Below are 20041 nucleotides of genomic sequence, written 5' to 3'. Positions count from 1 at the left end.
TTGAGATCATCATCACACAAATGAGAAGAAGATTTCTTCTTCGGTTGTCTCAAGAGCTGATTTTTAAAATTTCATAATAATTTTGGGGAGACTGGTGACAGAGTGTCAACAAAAGTTTTTTCATTTTGTTTTTATTTGCTAAAAGAAAAAGGATAAGAAAAAAAAATGCAAAAAAAATGATAAACTGATGTGTAGTTTTTTTTATTGAGATGAGTGAGCTCGTGCACAACATTTCTATGTTTGTTTCTATCTAACTTTTGACAAGGTTAAACATATTCAATTTAGCTCATTTTTGCCAATGAAAAATAGATATTACTAATGGTTTTGGGTCCAATTATTGTATGGCTAGCAAATGTTTTCTATGCTTGTTTATAAATTTGCTCTCTAACTTTTGACAAGGTTAAACATATTTAATTTAGTTCATTTTTAATAGATATTACTAGTGGTGACAAAGTTAAACATATTCAATTTAGCTTATTTTTGCCAATGCCAAATAGATATTACTAATGGTTTTGGTTCGAATTATTGTATCGCTAGCAAATGTTTTTTTTTTTCTGACTATCCTTGGCTAGCAAATGTTGCCTACTTAGAAGACCGTGTCTTTTTAACGTTGGCGTACAAGAGGACAAATCATTATAATTTCACCTCTTTTAAAGGTGTTAGTTATTTTTGGTGATTCCATTGGGAACTCATCAAATTGGATTGGGCAACCTCTCAAAAAATTTTTTTACAAATTTGCCATATTACAAGTTTGCCATCAAAGCCCAAGCCCAGCAACCAATTCAACCGGTATCGCCAAAACGAACCCTCCCGTGCGTTTTACGTTTCTGTTCAAGCGGCCGCGGCCGTAATGCGTGCAGTGTACACTCAAACGACTTGGCCAGAAGTTTTTTACGTTTTCTTTCAAATGACATGGTGGTATGGTTTGAATGTAGCAACGACATGTTTCCATGTCGTTTGAGTGTAAACATAAAAGACTTGGCCAAGTCGTTTGAGTCTTACCTTTCGGGCATGGCATGACCATGTCGTTTGAGTGTTACTTTGAGTTTGAGTTACACTCAAACTACGTAACTTGCCAATCGTTTGAGTGTATGCTCAAACGATATGGACAAGTCGTTTGAGTGTTACTCACACTAACACTGAAACTTCGTGTCCATGTCGTTTGAGTTTACACTCAAACTTCTGGCGTCCATGTCGTTTGAGTGTACCTCTCAACTTCTGGCGGCCATGTCGTTTGAGTGTGCACTCAAACTACATCACCAAGTCGTTTGAGTGTATACTCAAAGCGACATGGCCGCAGAGTTTCGGTGTTACTCACACAACTAACACTCAAACTTCGCGGCCATGTATGGTTTGTGTACACTTTAACGGCGTAGTTTGAGTGTTAGTGTGAGTAACACTTTAACGACGGGTTCATGTAGTTTGAGTGTACACTCCAAGCGACATGGCAGCGTAGTTTGAGTGTGTACACTCAAACTACGTGGCGGCGTGGTTTGAGTGTACACTCAAACGACATGGTCGCGTAGTTTGAGTGTTAGTGTGAGTAACACTCAAGCGGCCGGGTTCATGTAGTTTGAATATACACTCAAGCGGCGGGTTCATGTAGTTTGAGTGTGCGGCTCAACGACATGGCGGCGTGGTTTGAGTGTACACTCAAACTACATGGCCGCGTAGTTTGAGTGTACACTCAAACGACATGGCCGCGAACGATATGGCCGCGTAGTTTGTGTGTTAGTGTGAGTAACACTCAAACGACTTGTCCATGTAGTTTTTGAGTATACACTCAAACGACTTGGACATGTAATTTGAGTATACACTCAAACGACTTGGTCGCGTGTTTGAGTGTACACTCAAAACGATGGACACGCACTCAAACGATTCCAAATGCACTCAAACCGATTTCAATTGAATTAGAAAAATTGAAATCCGATTTAAAAAATTGGGTTAGAAACAACACAATTACATCAATAAAACTACATGCACTCTACACTCTTTATCTGTTATGACATAGTATCTTTATAACCAAGTTAAAACATGTAATCAAACATGCTACATGTAATCAAACATGCTATAAAATCTAAAATAATAATTTGTTTTATATCTAAACTTGTTATTATTATTATTTTTTTCAATTGTGAATCATAAACTAGTTTGGGGTTTAGAGTTGAGTTCAAAAGGTTTAGAAATTTAGTACCAACATATTTCACTTAATTATTTGAAAATAATAATTTGTTTTATATCTAAACTTGTTATTTTTTATTTTATTTTTAAAATTGTGAATCATAAACTAGGTTGAGATTTAGGGTTTAGGGTTTAGATCGAGTTGTTTTACAAATTTTAGTGCTAACAAATTTTACTTAATTATTCAAAATAATAATTTGTTTTATTTATAAACTTATTATTTTAATTTTCTTTTCAAATTTTGAATCATAAACTAGTTTGGGGGTTTGGGGTTTGGGTTTAGGGTTTACAAATTTTGTCCAGACATAAAAAATTTAATTTCAAACATATTTATCCTATGGATCTGATGAGGTGCAAACATTAAATTCAATTCCTTAATGTGCGGCTAGGGACGACGATCCTTGAACAACTTTGGGGAAGAGGTTTAAGCAATCGGGTGGAAGGAATGTCAATAGATGTTTCATCGTGGTCCTTATCTTATGTAATGAATACTTGCTTAGGTAGCAAGTCTTCATACTCGATATATGGAGCAAACCGGGGGTCTACAATTAGTGTGAACTCAAGGATGGTGGTGACTTCCTCAAGTAGGAGTCATTTACAAAATCTGAAGTTCCAAAAGAAAGGAATTTATACATATGGTTTTCGAAACGGTTGTTAAAATAATCTTGAGCTAAGCTTTCCCGATCATGCTAACCTCCCCATCTATAGACAATTCCCCGTAATCAAGCTTCATCATTTTAAAAATATTTACCTCAACAGAAAAGATGGCCAAAAGATAAGGACATCTTACCATCAGCGCAATTTATAAAGCGTTGGCAGTTACCAAGAAGGGACTTATAAGATGATGCGCACAGAAGCTTCCATTACGATCAAGGATAACAAAATTTGCGTGATAGTAGAAATCTTTGAACTTTAACAAGCACGCTTTTCCACTACACCCTTAGGATATTTTATGACTCCGTCCACTAAACTCCAACGCCATTTTTGTAGGTTGCATTTTCCTGTAGACCTATTTGTTTATACAAATAAAAAGCGGAGTAAGTTAACACTCACCCCCGTGTCTAATAAAGCGGTTGTCGTGTAGGAATCTCCCTCAGTGCATTTTCAAATGGGATGACCAGGGTTCTTGTACTTAACAATTCCATTATTTTCTCGATAAAGTTTGGGAACCGTTTAGTTAGAAAGGCTTTTAGGTATGTTGGTCTTATACCTAGTAGTGCACAACTTCTTAGAAACTTAGCGTGGTTAGGTAGCTTTTAATAGCTTTGAGAAAAGGAAGGTTTATTGTTAGATTTTTGAAAATGTTTCTAATCTCCTCAAAGTTTGTATCCCTAGTTAGCATGGCTAATTTCTGGGAACGGTGGTTTCTCTCTATATTTAGCGTGTGGCTCAACCGATGTCTAACCTTAGGTATCTCGTTTCTTAGGTTGTAGTTTAACCGGTACCTCTACGCGGTAGGCTCTTCGGTTTCTATTTAGGTATCTAGTTCGACATCCCCGTGTGGACTATCGGTGGGATAACTATAGGCATAGTTACTTTGTTATCAACCACTTTACCGTAATGGAGAGTGGTGATGGCATTTTAGCTCACCTACGGCCAGTAGTTTCCGCATTCAGTATTACCGCTTACCTCAAAGGTCGTGTTTTGCTGTTTTAGGATTTGGTATCGCTTTTGGCCCGAAACACGCTTTTAGTTGGGATTTCTCTTGGGCTAACTGTTGTATGCCCCGAAGCACGGATTTTAAGATCTGTTGGTTCGATTGAGTCATTGATTGGAAAAGTTGTTGGGTAACCTGTATAAAAGGCTGATACGATCCTGGTTGTGTAGGTGTAGTAGTCACGTGGTGGTGCGATCGAACTATCTCACATTGATTATTTATGGGCGGTCAGATAGTTATTACCGTTAACCTAAACGATACCTCTATTGGTATTATAACTATTATAATTACCCTGACCTTGTGCTTGACCTTGTCGTGGGTTGCGCGCTTTTGGTTGTTATAATTATTATAATTCCCCCCAAATCTTGTCCTTGTCCTTGCCTAGGTGGAGCTTGGTTATAATTGTTTGCTTGCCTAACATTTTGGTTATTAAACCCCGGAGGTGTAACTTGTTGATTGTTTCGCCCAACTGAAGTTGGATTTTGTCTCCATGGGGCATTAGGAATAGATAGCTATTAATGGAGCAAACATTATCTTGCTCGATTGTTGTTGTTGTTCATAGAGGACAATAGGAGTCGGGTGCTCGACTCAAACAAAATTACATGGATTGGAGTTGACATTCATGACGGGATATGCTTTGTTGAACAAAAATAGCCTCTACCTTTTAGTTAGAGATTCGACAAATTTTTAAGTTCTCGATCGGTTTCATCTCAAACATACCGGCCTTTTAATCTGGGAAGAAGAACTAGCAGAAATGGGGATATCATCACTACCCCCAATTATTATTAAGCTTTAGTTTGATCTTCTAAAATTTGTAAGCCTCCGGTGGCTCCTTTACTTAGAAACTACCCCATTCATTATGTCAAGGACTTCTTTATGGTGGTGTAGAAGTCCTTTGAAAAGGCACGAACTAACGTGCCTTTCGCTAGGTTATAATGGGGACACTCTATAAGGAGATCGGGTGAACGATTCCAAGCCTCTGAAAATGATTCATGAGGATTTTGTCGAAAGAAATGAATCTTGAAAGCATCTCATCCGCCTTTAGGGGTAGGTAAAAATGTTCCATAAACAAACAACAAGTTTAGCCCACGAAGTCCACAGGGAATTAGGCGCCAAGGCGCTTAACAAGACGCTTTATCGCTAAGGTGTGAAGGAAATACCCTCGCTTTTAATTTGTTCGCACCAACCGTAGGATGGTGGAATGTTGTAAAGACTTGTTCAATCCTACACATGTGCGATAACAAATTAAATATGTTTGGGGAGTCGAAAATCCCCCACCAGGTCTAGAACGATGCAAGATTTAGGGCTATCGCTAAGGCTTTGTAAAAGTCGGAGAGAGGAGCCTCTTTTCTTCAGCCATTATGTCGTCGTGTGGTGTGTGGAATAGTAGCTAGAGGCGTAGTGATTGGTATACTAGATAGATGTGTTTGTTGACGCTGACGACTAATTACGCTCGGTGTTTTTCTCCCACCGCACTTCAATCTCATGCAAGGGTAAGTCTAAAACACCCACAACACTCCACACAATCTTGATATACTAGTATAAACCTCTAACCTGAGATGAGAGGTGTGGAAGAAAAGAAGAAAAGAATGCCTCCTTGCCTTACTTCGCTTTAATAATAACGCCTTGTTTACGCGCTAAGCTCAAGGTGTATAACAAGTTAGAACACCTAAAACTTTGAAGAAATGGAAAGTTTGAAACAAACCCTCGAGGAAATTGGGCAATTTCAGCAGAGAGGGGGCAGTGCGCTGTTTGAAGGTGCCAGCCAGACAACTCGAGTTCCGTGTCTTTAGGCACAGTGGCACTTCATTTTGGCGCCAGCGCTGCGCCAGACTTGTCCGATGTCCGTGTTTTGAGCACAGGTGGCTTATTTGGGCCAGGTGCGCTCCATATAAAATGAATTTCCGGGAGTTTGAGCATAATGTGTAGCGCTATTTGGGCGCAGCGCGCCTCCATGTATTTTCGCGAGGAAAATTTAAGCTGAAATGGACAAACCACAAAGATGAATCAAACAAGGGTGGGGCGCGGGTTTAATGGGACTTAAAATGACTAATTCTATTAATGAAACCAATGCTAAAGGGAACTAAGATGCAGCGTGCCCATTTGATGATCGTGAAAATGAATAGTTTTACTAATGAATAAAGAGATGAAACTCTAAAACCAAAGTAAAACTAAAACGCTTTGTTACTAGATTTATCAAAGATAATTTTACTCTCAATCCTATTGAGATATAGGGGAGTAAATGATTCGCTCCACTCCTAGTTCTTTAGCATGATGGTTTCGTGGTCAACTAATCGTACCCAAAGTCTAATGAGATTTTACTTAGGGGAATTCTATACTACGAGGTGAATTCAATTAACAAGTCACTTAATAACTAAATGATAGAATGCTAAGGGTTTTGAATCTAGATAAAGAATTAAAGGGAATTGAATCCACCTTTAACTCCGACTTAATCAACTAACAAAGACTGTCCGTGGATCCAAATCAATGAATGCTTCTCGATATCAAAAATAGTAATTTAATCCCTAATTATACATAGCATCTCTACAAACAATAACTAGCATGTGAGGTCAGTCCACCCATTCTCATGGCTTAATCAACGACCTTCTAGAGTGGAATAAACTCTCACCTCATTTCTAAGTTAACAAGGATCAAGCTTCATCAATGCTTCTTCAACCCCCTCTAATGGAGGCTTAGCCTTGAGTCATACTACTATCATTTCCCATTGAATTAAAACTAGACATCATATAAAAACTTCTATCTTATGCAATTTTACTAAACAATAATTGAAATCTCGTGTAATAAATAGGAAATGAATAACAAGTAATAAAGGAATTTAGATCTAAACAATTGTAAATGACAAAATCAAAATGAACAAAAATCTACTATTTTATTTATCTAATCAAGCAATAACAATATTTTCAAGGTTTAATCTAAAACAAGGAATGAAATGAAACTAAACTTAATTAAAAACAATTAAAACTAGATCTAGAATTATCTATATTTTTAGGTCTAATTAGCTACCATTTACAAAAAGCTAAACTTTTGTTTTATATGCTTCAGATCCAAAAATCGTGTATGGGCTTGAGCCATGTTTTAAATTTTAAAATCGGGCCCAAAATCCAATTCTTTCAACCGAAAAGGGCTCTTCACCGATTTGGCTTCAACAGACTTTTCGTCCACTTCTGCTCCTCTGATTTGGCCAAGGCTTGACCATTGGAAAGCTCTTTCCGATCCGGTCGTTTTGGCATAAGGTAGGCCCAATTCGGTGGTCCGAGTCCAAAGATATGGTCTTCAAGCTTCTGCCGACTTGGCAATAATCGCTTCCCTCGTTGACTTTTCAGCTTTGACCGGGCTTTACGAAGGCTTTGTCTCCTTGAATCTTGGCCTTTATCACAGAACTTCTTAGCAACCAATCCTTGCTCCTTTATCTCGCCAAAGTAGCACATTTCTGCACATAATTGACTTTACTGCCTGAAATACATAAAAACACGTAATCAGTGTTAACTCTTATTTATTACTCACATAATTGGTCTAAAAGTATGATTGTTAAGGGGTTAAAACTACAGTTTTGGGCTCTTATCATATGTAACATATTTTTATGGAGTGGGCATGCGATGGAGAAAAAGATGCACCATGTAAGTACGTAGTTAGACCACTGCTTTGTCAAAGGAATTGAAGAAGGTGGACTAGGCATACTGGATCTAAGACTTTGGAGCCAATCTACTTATTGTGGGCCTGTGTACAAGATTATTTGAAGTGAGTGCGGTTTTTGGGTGAACTGGACGTGGAGCATATTAAAAACAAAGAGTTTTGGACTATAAAGACCCCTGCAAATGACTACTCGTAGGTATGGAGAAATATCTTGGATATTAGGAAGTTGGCAAGGAGATTTATAAGGCATAACATTGCTTTGGGAAATGAAACATGGTTGTGGTATGATTTATGGAGTTCAGACTATCCTTTTTTCAAAATGTCTGAAGCAAATGGCATTCAATTACGTCTAAATGGTAAGGTGAGTGAGTTGATCACTCATGGAATGTGGAATGAAAAGGCTTAGAACCAACCAAGCAATCCTCAAATTAAAGCAACAAATCCTTGAAACTGATCGATATGAATGATTATATCCCTATATATAAGTAGTTTGGAGTCTACCCTAGTGGTAAGTTAAGTTCCAAATCTGCATACAATGCTATGAGGTTTCTTAGAGGTCGATGGTCTAAGCTAGTATGGGGTAAGTCGGGTAGTACCCATCCATTCTTTTACAACGTGGCAACTACTTGGAAATTGCCTACTCAGGTCATATTAGCAATATATATATATAAACTAGTGCATCATGTTGGTTGTGTGACAACAATGAAAAGGAAAATTCATTTGACCTCTTTTTTGAATGCTCATAAAGCTAGTCAGTGTGGAGAAGCGTAAATGATTGCATGGGACTTCAAATATGAATGATGTCTAGTTACTTATACATATCTCTATAATAGGAATTGTCTTGAAACAAAGGTATATAACGTATTCACTTGTGTTACGGTCAGTTGTATAAGGCAGGATATAGTGATAACATAAACAAAGACTTATTGGCCTTCAAGCTCATGCATGTTCATGTTTAGGTGAATGAAGGTATAATGGATAGAATACTTATGAATATGCTGGGGTTGTTAGCTCTACACTATCGAGTGTGCAATGACTCCATATCTAAGGTTTCGATCCTATGCGGAGTTCCTTTGGATGCTCTCTATATCTCTAATAAACCTAAGCATTCTTGTAGGGTGCCCTAATATAGCAAAATAGTTACACCCAGCACACCATTAATAACTAATTAGTTTCAGGTGCTTTTAACATATATGAATTTCAGTCTCTTGTACTATATGCCTATATGTGAAATTACTAAAGCAAATAATTTGTATGCACAAAAATTGTGTGGATGAGCCACTGACTGTTGTAGATTTATTATTTATTTTCTTGTTGTCCAAATTAAACGAATTTTTTGCAGGTAACCGCTTCGAGGACTATAGGTGCAAGAGACAACGACCAGAGTCGGCTATTGTTGTAAGTGTAAGGTGGGCTGGATTTGAAGAGAACATACTTCAATTTAAGTTTTATCAGTTATTATACAAAGATTTTTTTTGTGTGTTTATTGTTTTGAGTTGCATGGATTAACTTATTTGAAATCAATGTTTTGTAGCCTTTTGAAATGAATAGGCTAAAACATCAAATTGCAATTAAAGTTTAAGTATCATATCAAGCACTAGTAGAATCTCAAATTTTGGATGCAGTTACAAGTGAACAAACAAAAGAATGAATGCACAACACTAGCTTCATTGATCTAATTCATTTACAAGTGAACGCGTGCACATGAATGAATGCACATGACTACAACACTATATTGATGTAATGTACAACAATTGACCATGCAAAAGAATGTATGCAAAACACTTGATTGATCCAATGCATTTACAAGTGAACAAGCAAATGATTGAATGCATAACACTAAAGTTACCCATGGTTATATAAATACATGACACATAAACCATGCGTCCAAAGATTGGTTCGATGATGCTTGCTGCTTTTGTAAATGTATAATCAAAAAATGAAAAAGATAATAAAAGTGCCATTTTCATAGTAAACATAGAAACTTTAACTATTAGTGAAGAAAAAATAGGATAACATTTAGTTTGAGTAGACTTGTATAGAATGAGCTGAACACAAAATTTTTGATCCACCACTTTGCTCAAGTTATCAAGTGTAAATACCGATTCTCGCTTCTAAGACTTGTATGCGTAATTTATATTACACTATTGAAGGATTAGAGGTGGATTTGAGATTGAAGAGAAGGTGTTGAAAATGAGGGAATGAAAGTTCTTCTTCAGTGCAGAAGATGCCTACATATCCATTCTGTGTGAGAGAGTGGAATCAAGGCAACGTAGTTATGGGTCTCATGTTATAGGTGAGTTGTGGGTGGAGATCGACTGTCATAAATAGAAGATAGTAACACGTTGTGCCATATATGAAATGTATTCGATTGCATTAATTAGTAGATCTGTAACAGATGCATGAGGTCTGGAGAATTATTGTGCCTAATATAGAATGTTGGATGCATGTTGGATCTTGTAACGATTATCTTCATTAATTGTTGAGAAGTGTAAGTTCTAGACAATCTGAATGAGAATGGCAAGCGATGGGACAGATTAAGATATGAGACACCGTAACAACGTAAGTCGTCATGCTCAATTAGAGCATAGTTAAGCTCATGCAAGGCGTAGTTGTATACTTAATTAGATTCAGATGAAAGGTTGGGCACATGTCGCCTTGTGATAGGATGATACTATGTACTTATTACATCAAGCTAGTTTCTTAATCAAATCTGATATACTAATATGTACAATTTAGAAAGTCATCCCATGCATATAAGTACTCTAACCAAATCCTTGTTTAAGCCATATAATTCTAGAGCATTTTACTTAAACTTATTCTGATCATAAACATTTTTCCACATCAAATTTATTAGAATCTCCATAAATTTCCAATAATGACATATGCACAAAATTGATAGATAGAAAAAGCCGATTTTAAGGAAACTAGAATAGAATCCTGTAAATAATGTCAATTTATTAGGAAACACAATTAGAATCCCATTGAAATTCAAGAAACAATTCCCCATTAAACTCAAACTCCTAAAACTCTAATGACGTGTGTACTATTATATTATCTTTTTTCCTTCTATTGAGCCTGTGTGATGATTTTACTTAAGCTAGAAACATAAATAGTTTGTTGATGATCAAAGGAGTATAGAAGTATTTAATCAAGAAGAGAAGTAGACAATAATGAGTTGAACCACATTTTGATGGTGGCTTACGTATCTTGTGTAGAGGAATCAAACTCAAAACTCGAACTCAATAGATCTATTTATAAGAATAGATTAGGTTTCCCATACTTACTTGTGAGTTAGTATGTAATTAGTGTTTAATGAACTAGGTAACCATCTTTCTTTAAGTCTTATCTAAACTCTTCTAGAAGAATGTTTCCTGAGTCAATAGGTCTCCTTATGAGTAAGGATTCCTACATTGACTTAAACATCAATATATAAAACATTCTTTGGATCATATCCGGAGTTAGAGCTTCGAAGTAGTTTGGAATTATGTAGTAGATGTTCAAACTTCCTAACTAGGAAGTGGTCTTTTAGAGTTGCACGTACTTGCTGCCTAACTGGAAAGTGGAGTTCTTGACTAGTTAGGAAGTAAAGTCCCGAACTTAGACTTCTCATAGAGGAAGTAGAGTTCTGAACTTTGAGTTCCTAACTAACTATGATGCATAGTTTCGTATTTAGAATTCATATTGTAAAGGTACATTTTAGTCATGACCTTACAATCTCAGAGAATAGGGTTTGTATAAGATGTTTGACTGAACTTAGGTCGGTGTTCTGAGCTGCCTACCTATCCAGTTCTCTGATAAACTGGAATCAAGTCAGACATAGTTCATCTTGAGTGATTGAGTTGGAGATGGAGAGAATGTGAACCCCCCCTTTGAGAATGGAGAAGACTCCTCCTTTTATAAAGCGAGATCCCTCTTTTCAAGTTGTCTTGATGATTTCTTTTACTCCTTCCGTTCTGAACGGCAATGATCCGGCCATTAATGATGTTGTTGACTAGCTTGTAGCAGTTACGTTTCCTAGGTCGCTTAGACGATGACGACCTTAGAGTCGTATGCACGACACCGCTTTTAATCTGACACGGTCCGCCCACGAAGTGGTTGAGAGTGGAGGGTATTGACATAGCCCCTTTCTTTATATCACCGTTTGTAGAATAGTGGTGTAAAAGAAAGATAATAAAAGAGACAAATGCGGTCTTACTTGGTTGAAAATGGAGATTGCTGGAATTGAATTTTCTGTATTTGTAGGCTCGATGTCGTTTGTTGCTTAGAGCTTTGTTGGGAGTTGACGTGGTAGATCCTACGTTGCAGTACACAGATTATAGCTCGTAGTGTGTAGATCGTAGTTCGTAGATTAGATTTGATTGATAATTATCCTTTGAGTGGTAATTATAGTTGAATCAAGCTTAACCCTATCAGAGGCCTTAAGTTGATTTGTGGTCCTTTTGGGGGTACTGTGGATTGGATTTGACTGATAATTAGTCATTGAGTGGTAATTACAGTTGAATCAAGCTTAACCCTGGCGTTAGTGTTAAGTTGATTTGTATGCCTTTTGGGGACATTTTTGTTTATAGTTAGCCTTTTTGGGGCGTCACTATGGTTGATAGCTAGCATTTTGGGGGCGTCACTATGGTTGATAGCTAGCCTTTTGGGAGCGTCACAATGGTTGATAGCTAGCCTTTTGGGAGCACTATTGTTATTGTAGATGTCATTTGAGTTGGCTGATTAGTAAGCCTTTTGGGGGCATTACCATGATCGTAGATGCCAATTTGGTTGGCTGATAGTAAGCCTTTTGGGAGCATTACTATGATTGATAGTTGCCTTGAGCTGGCGTGCTTATAGCTAGCCCCCAGTTCGTAGTAGAAGCAACCCTTTGTGGGTGTTAATGTTATTTAGCCCCAGTGTTAGAGCTTGGTTGACATGTTTAGATGGCAATAACTTGTCCCAATTCAAAGATGGCTATGGCTAGCCCCCAACTTGATTGGCCTGCAATAAACTACAAAGGAGTGAGCTAATTCCATTTTGCAATTCGAGCGACTCACTGGTTTGTAGTATATCTTAACCGGCCGAGGAGGAGGAACTAGCGTGCTTTGAATTGTTATATCCGATTCGGGAACACTTGGATGCTTCTCGGTTTGGAATTGTTGATTCCTTGATTAGACAAAGTATTGTCTCCCTTTGATTTGTTATTTCAATTGATGATGGATATGCTGACAACTTTTTATGCATGGTATAACTCCATGGCGAGCGAGCTTTTTTAGATTGATTGACATCATCGATGCAAGCTTTGCGGTGCGGTCAGTCTGGGACGACCTAGAATATTGATGTTCATTCAAGCTCCAGTGAACTGATGACAACCTGTGTACAAGCTGAACTGATACTGATTGTGTTCGAGTTGAACTGATAGTTAGAATATTAGTTACTTCTTCCAGGTTGTAGACCTTCTCTGACCTGACTTGAGGATGACTTGATCTGAGGATGACCTGACCTGAGGAAAACCTGACCTGAGGATGACCTGATCAAAGGATGAGCTAATCTAAGGATGAGCTAATCTCAGAATGACCTAACTTGAGGACGACCTGATCTGAGGATGGGCTGACTTGAGGATGACTGAATTGAATGGTAAGGATGGGCGACTGAATTGAGGATGAGCTGATCTAAGGATGAGCTGACTTGAGGACGACCTGACTGGAGGATGGCCTGAGCTGAGGATAAGCTGATGCTGAGTTTTCAGATTGCACATTGATTGTATTAAAGTATCATGAGTTGGTGGATCAACGCAAAGATGGCAAATAATCGTGATCTTTAGCTAATTAGAGTAAGTTTGGATGCGTTTCGGTATTTTAACCATAACTTTGGTTACAGTTGTCAGAATCACGCATGTGAGCCCAATTCAAAAAGATCTCGGCGGCACGCACGCTGTCACCACCTAACTTTGCTCCTTGGTGGCCATTTTTGAGGTAAAAATCCACTATTTTCCCTTCCAAGTTCATCTTTTTCTATTTTTGTCTGACCTGAGTTGATGATGCGTTGATCTGATGGACGACCTAGCTGAGGATGACCTGGCTTAGGACGACCTGGTTGATGGAAGACATGACTAATGGAAGGCTGATGGACGACTTGGCGGAGGTCTTTGCATGAGATCTGGTTGAGGTTTTGATATAGCTCTGTGATGAGTTGTGCTGGTGTGCGCTTCTCCTCATTGATATAGGTCCATAGATTAGCATGCTCTGAAATTTCTGTTTGAGATTGGTTGAACCAACCCCTTAGTTGACCTAGTAAGGAGCGACCTGTAAGCTAGATTTCTGAATCTGTATTGTCACCAATTTGCCGTAAAGGAACGTGTGACATGGTGGTAGTTGCAGCCCTCAGGTTGGTACTGGATCGACTTCAAGTGATCTGTAAGTATGAAGTATATCTTGCAACATAGAAGTGTGCACAGATTATCCGAATTGATCAAAAGATTAAAGATTAGTATAAATGAAGGATAGTTGAATGTAGACTTATCTCTTAGAACGTTGACTTTTCGTTTCTTTCGCCATTGATAGTTGAATGGAAGAATGTTATTTGTTCTTCCATAGTAGTTTTACCAAGTTTAGGTGGGCTTGAGAAAATGGTGTGAATGTTTTTCTCAAGAAAACAAACCGCAGATGGTGCTAATGTAGAGGTACATTTTAGTCATGACCTTACAATCTCGAGAAATAGGGTTTGTATAAGATGTTTGGACTCAACTCAAGTCGGTGTTCGAGTTTGCCTACTTATCCAATTCTCGATGAACTGAATCAAGTCGGGCGTGGTTCATCTTGAGTTATTGAGTTAGAGATGGAGAGAATGTGAACCCCCTATTTGAGAATGGAGAAGACTCCTCCTTTTATAGTAGATCCCCCTTTGCGTTGTCTTGATACTTGCTTTTACTCCTTCCGTTATGAAGTAATGATCTGTCATTAATGATGTTGTTGACTAGCTTGCAAATGGTTAGATTTCTGGGTCGTTTGGACGACGACCTTAGGTCATATGCACGACACCTTGTAGTCTAGACACGAGGTCTACCACGAGTGGTTGAGAGTGGAGGGTACTGACACATATCTAGGAAGTGGAGTTTCGGACTAGCTGCAATAGTACTCACTTGTGAAGATCTAGTAACTCCTCTTATAGTTTCACTTCCATTCCGTAAGAAGTGAGTTGATCTGGAAATGAGCTCACAGTATGTTCTGATAATCTTACCCATACTTACATCTTGTCCGATCATTACAAAAGTGTAACACGTACCTATTTCCCTTTTGTAGACCCAATTTGTTTTTCAATGTTTACTATATATAAAAAGTATGATTTAATATTAATCGATTGTTTAATGAGTTTTGAACACCCAAGGGGCCTATTTTATCCTTGAAGTGCTACATTAAATGAAATAATATAATCCCTATTGGAAGAGAAGCTTTTTATACTTTCACACAGAATCCCAAATTGTCTTGAGCCAACTCTGCTCTCATTAGATGTGTTTTTCATTTTGGGCTACATTTTACGTGTGTTGGACTATTATGTTTGTCATGGTTTATCATTGATGTAGGATATGATAACTATATTATAGATGGTTCTAGAAAAGTTCTAACTAGTAGTTAAGTTATTTATTTATTTGTGTTGAATGAGAAGTAGTTTCTATATTACATTGCTTAAAGTCCAAGAAACCATATCTATAAATATGCATGGTTATATGGTTTCTCTAGTATTTGTAAGAACCAACCCATTATGATTATTATGATTTGATTACTAGATAACTGCAAGCAGTGGGGGCGTGAGCGGAGGGTGGAGAAGAGAGAGAGGGAGAGATGGGTTTGTGTGGGTGAGGAGATAGAGAATTGGGTTTGGTTGAGAAGGAGGGTTGAGCGAGTGAAGAAGAAGAAAGAGGAGGGGGGGCCAAGAGTGAAGGAGGGAGAGCGAGAAGGAAAGTGGCGGAGAATGAAGGAGGGAGAGGGAGAGAGGGAAGGCGAAAGATTGAGGACAGACAGACAGAAACCTACCAAACTACATTTTGGGCCACGTACCCCCCACCTTTTCCAAAAACGTTCGCTCCGCTCACTTGATTATTCAAGAATCTCTCAATTGAGTTATCTTTGTTATTATCTATCTTTCTACTCTAAAACTTCATCTTCTTCTTACTTATTGTTCTAATTCATCTATATTTCTTATCTTTCTTCTTCACTTATCTTCTAATCGAGATTTCTATGTCTCTTTCTTCTAAATCTCTACTCGTTTTACATTAATTGGTATTCAGAGCCACACTTTCTCGATTCCTATCTAGAAAGTGATCCATCACCACCCTATTTTTATTTTCCCACCACTTCATCACACCATTAGTTTTTTTTTCATCATTAAATTGCTTCCGCTCACTTTCCCCTTCCACTTACAAAAAAAAAAAAAATCCCCACAAATAATGTCATCTTTTCGAAAAGTATACCGATCACAATACTTGGAGTTAGACGTCGTGTTATATACCATTGGAAATATATGGATGTCTAGTTTCTAAGAAAAAAAAAAATTGACATTTCGATATTGGAGTCAAAAGATACATCAGCTTTCATCCAAGGTGTTAGATTTGGACTGATTTCGAGTTTGGCAAGAAAAAATAAATAAAGATGAGTTCTTCTATCCCACCACAATCTTCTCCTACCCACTCTTTATCACACCCTAATTTGTGGTACACTAAGCATGACTTCAAGATTTTTAATGCTTTTGTCACTCAACCTCGTCTACATAGAGATCTTGTTTGTGATCAAGCAAAATTCAAGGACAATCAATATTGGAATGGTTTTCAACTACATCCAAAATTCAAGCTTTCATACTTTGAATAATAGTTGAATAATAGTTTTCAAAGAATAGATATATAGATAAATCCAAAACAATTATTGTTAATGAACTTCTTGTTGGACATGCTTGGACTAACATGAACAATAATCGATATAATTTTATTTATTGTTGGCATCGCATGACAGATATATTAAGATGTGTTTTCTTTCTAGAGCTGAAAATTCTAGTATATTTAAGCCTCCACCGCCGCTTCCCAAAACATTTCCACCAATATTACCTACACCACAACTAATACTAACACCAATATCAACACCCATATTGCCCACACCACTAGCAATATCAACTCTCATATTACCTACACCACTACCAATTTCAACACTTATATTACCTACACCACCACCAATATCGATACCTATATGTCACCTACACCACCACCTAAAATTTCCAACCCAATTCCTCCACCCTCTAAATATATCGTTGCAATCACTGTTGATGCTAAGAAATATGTCCATAATTGCTTTATTGAAAATCAAAACTTTGTTGAGAAGAAACCTTTTGAAGTGGATATTGATAGACAAAGAGATTCACCGCATGATGACAATTCGAAGACAAGTTCTTTTGAAGAAGAGGAGACTACAATGGTTAAAGTTGTACCGAAACATCTTGTATTTGAAGACCCATTTGTTGAATACTGCAACAAGTTGGTTGTTACTAGTGGTGATATCAAGAACTTTCTTGGAAGATCAAACTTTCAAATTCAAAACTTTAGAATTCTACTTCACTACAAGAAAAAAGGCTTTATATCACTGTTAAAAACAGTCACAAAAAGTCTTTTGTCACTGTTTTTTTTTTCCCCAAAACCGTGACGGAGTGAGAGTCATTTATTTTTTTTCCAAAACCGTCACAAATATTTGTTCTAGACTAGCCTCTCTCTACCATAAAAAACGGTAACAACTGCTCAAAAACCGTCACAACAAATCATATAATTTGTGACGGTTTTAAATAAACGGTTACGCATTTATCTTTTCTAACGGTCATAAAAAGCACAATTAGTCATGACGGTTTGGATAAAACAGTGATATGTATATATTGTTTTCTTTTATTAAAAAAATAAAAAAAAAAATACGTGAATATATATAAAAACCTCCAAAATTGGGGCCCTGCAAACACTCATAAACTACATATCTGAATATAATCCATTAAATTTCAAGTAACACTCATATATATTGCTAATTACAGAACAAGTATATTATTCCCAAAGAAAAGGTGCCACAAAGTTGCTTCCCTCCAATTTCTTTTGTGTGGAGGCTTTAATGGTAATTCCAGAGCCTCATCCCGTTGTATTTGTGCAAATTCTGAACTCAAAAAGTATACATCAGTATAGGAAGAAATTTATACTTCTAGAGAAACTATAACTAAATCTCATTTTCAAGACTGCAGTAGTAGATGCAGAGGAGATGCAAGTCTTAACCATGCATGTCAACATGTTTTCTACGTACAAACAGAACACATGAGAAGCCAAACATGATAAAAGCTCACCAGCTCCATCAAGAAAGAGGCCAAGCAGACAAGAGAAAGGTACAACAGTTTCAGCATGAGCAAATCAAAGTCTAGCCTTTTCATAAGATCCTGGAGTATGGTGTTCTACAAAAACAAGAAAAGGAAAAACAGCTATGAGCAATTCTTCTATCGTTGTGGATAAACAAATGTACACAAAAACAAAGTACAAGATCATGGTACTATGATGCCTAAACACAGCCTTAACGCAACACTACACTTGGGTATGTCATTTAAAATTGCAAAAAAGTGGGGAAAGTTGTTATCCATTTCCTATTAAGATAATCGTACAATCTGCGACAACATACAATACCTTCTTTAGCCTTTATAGCTTGCCCCATGGATCTAACGACATCTTGAAGCAATGGTAATCCCATGTGGTAGTTTATTGATTTCCCATAACCCTTCAATATAAATACTTCCAAGTCATCCGTCCCACTCCAATAGAGAAATATGTATATTCATCGAATTCTCATCGACAATATACTAAAAGCAAGAAAAATATTCAAAACAATTAAACTAAGCATAAGCCCATACAAAACTAAACAAAAAAAGGAGCAATAAATGAGACATGAGAAGCAAAAGAAAGAATAGTGATATTCAATAGTTGAACCAAAATGCATGAACAACAGCACATAAATGCTCATGTCAGGGTCTTGCCTCTATCAAATGAATACTAAATAACCAACGTTACGATGACGACCAGAACCCCATTCACGAAATACGTATTGAATGAATAAATATATTTTTGACGATACGGACTGAATGAGCTTACTATCATGCCATTTTTATGCACAAACATTTTCATGAAAAGAAAAACAATATTAAGACAAAAAATTATTTGATAATAGAAAGAGAGGGAGGGCCTACGCATCTGCCCTTTCAAAGAGGGTGAGAGCCTCTCAACATGGCAACAAAAGGAACATAACAAAATAGTCAAAGAATCAAAGAAGAATCCACCGGAATGAAGCCTCTATTTTCAATGACACAATCTAGCACAATTGCAAAACTATAGTATATACTGAAGTAGACAACTGAAAATGTAGCTGGGTTTATAGGTACAGACCAAATCTCAAAACAGCCAAAAAAAATAGGACTAAGGTAATACACCAAGTTGCATGAGCTAGGTAAGTTCTGGAAAAATTGAAAAGACCACGAATTCACCATGTAGCGAACCTAGAGACTTAAAAGGGCTCGCCAAATGACAGATCTCAATGCAATATTAGGTGATACGCACCAAGCTTTGAAAACAATAGACTTCGATTCGGATGCTCATTCGAAGCAAAGTGTATGACAACAAAGAAAAAGAAACATAAAGTAACAAACAAATAAACAAACAAACAAAAGATAAAAAAACAAGTGGTACACAAAATGGAAATAAATATCCTTGTCAAATACGGATACCTCATAAAGGGGGAAAATGGAGTCCACAAGCTCGATGGTTTGTGTTCAACAAAGATGCTTCCCGTCAAAGGAGAAACGTAGGGGTTAGTATGGCACATTACAACGAAGCCTAGAAATATGATAGTTCATTTACCTAGATTCGGAAGAAGAAAAATAAGACATCCGTTTTGCACAATTTTTTGCTAATGAAAGTCGTAAATATCTAGACCTATATTATATGTTAACTCACTTGCTTGCACGTAAACCACAAAGTGAAGAAGTCTCATGTCTTGTAATATTAAGTGGTACCGCTTCAAAAGCCGAGGTAACTTCATCTAGAATAGGTTCCTTCAGTTTTCAACCGCAGGGGTTCCCGGTTTTTCCCCAGTAATCCTCGCAATTATGTGATTAGGTTAAACAAATGAATTTAGAGCCAATTTGCTTATATTAAATTAGAATGTAATCACTCTCACCAAAAAAGAAATTACTCTAAACCGTGGTACCTTGTAGCTTGCACAAGTATCAAAAACCTAAGCAATGTATCACTTGCTCGACTCTCACTAATTACGGGAAAAGCTCAATGTCGACCCGGTCCTAAACTTCCTTTCCCTTGAAACAAATCCCATCCCAAATGACACACTAAGACTAGCTTGCTCGAGGAACCCGTCGGTTGAACAAAAAAGGTAGTAATCTGACTTTTAAAACTAACATAATACAAAGAGAAGCTACTCAAAAACAATTGTAATGCATTAATTAATAGTGGGGGTCAAATAATGTGAGCACAATGAAAAGATACTCAAAAAGGCA

The 20041-nt window shown here is 37.2% G+C and overlaps 1 long non-coding RNA gene across 1 annotated transcript; it reads right to left on the bottom strand.

Moving 5' to 3' along the window:
- Window positions 1–17566: 17566 nt before the first annotated feature.
- On the bottom strand, window positions 17567–18287 carry LOC147504582 (uncharacterized). The gene is made up of 3 exons (XR_015220422.1): window positions 18165–18287; window positions 17834–17938; window positions 17567–17649 (listed from the first exon to the last, which is right to left on the bottom strand). It is a non-coding gene; the product is annotated as an uncharacterized LOC147504582 (long non-coding RNA).
- Between the last annotated feature and the right edge of the window lie 1754 nt (window positions 18288–20041).

Source organism: Coptis chinensis, chromosome 4, assembly GCF_015680905.1.
Source record: "Coptis chinensis isolate HL-2020 chromosome 4, ASM1568090v1, whole genome shotgun sequence".
Lineage (NCBI taxonomy): Eukaryota > Viridiplantae > Streptophyta > Magnoliopsida > Ranunculales > Ranunculaceae > Coptis > Coptis chinensis.
Note: the sequence above shows the minus strand (reverse complement) of the source record. Positions and strands in the feature narration are given on the sequence as shown.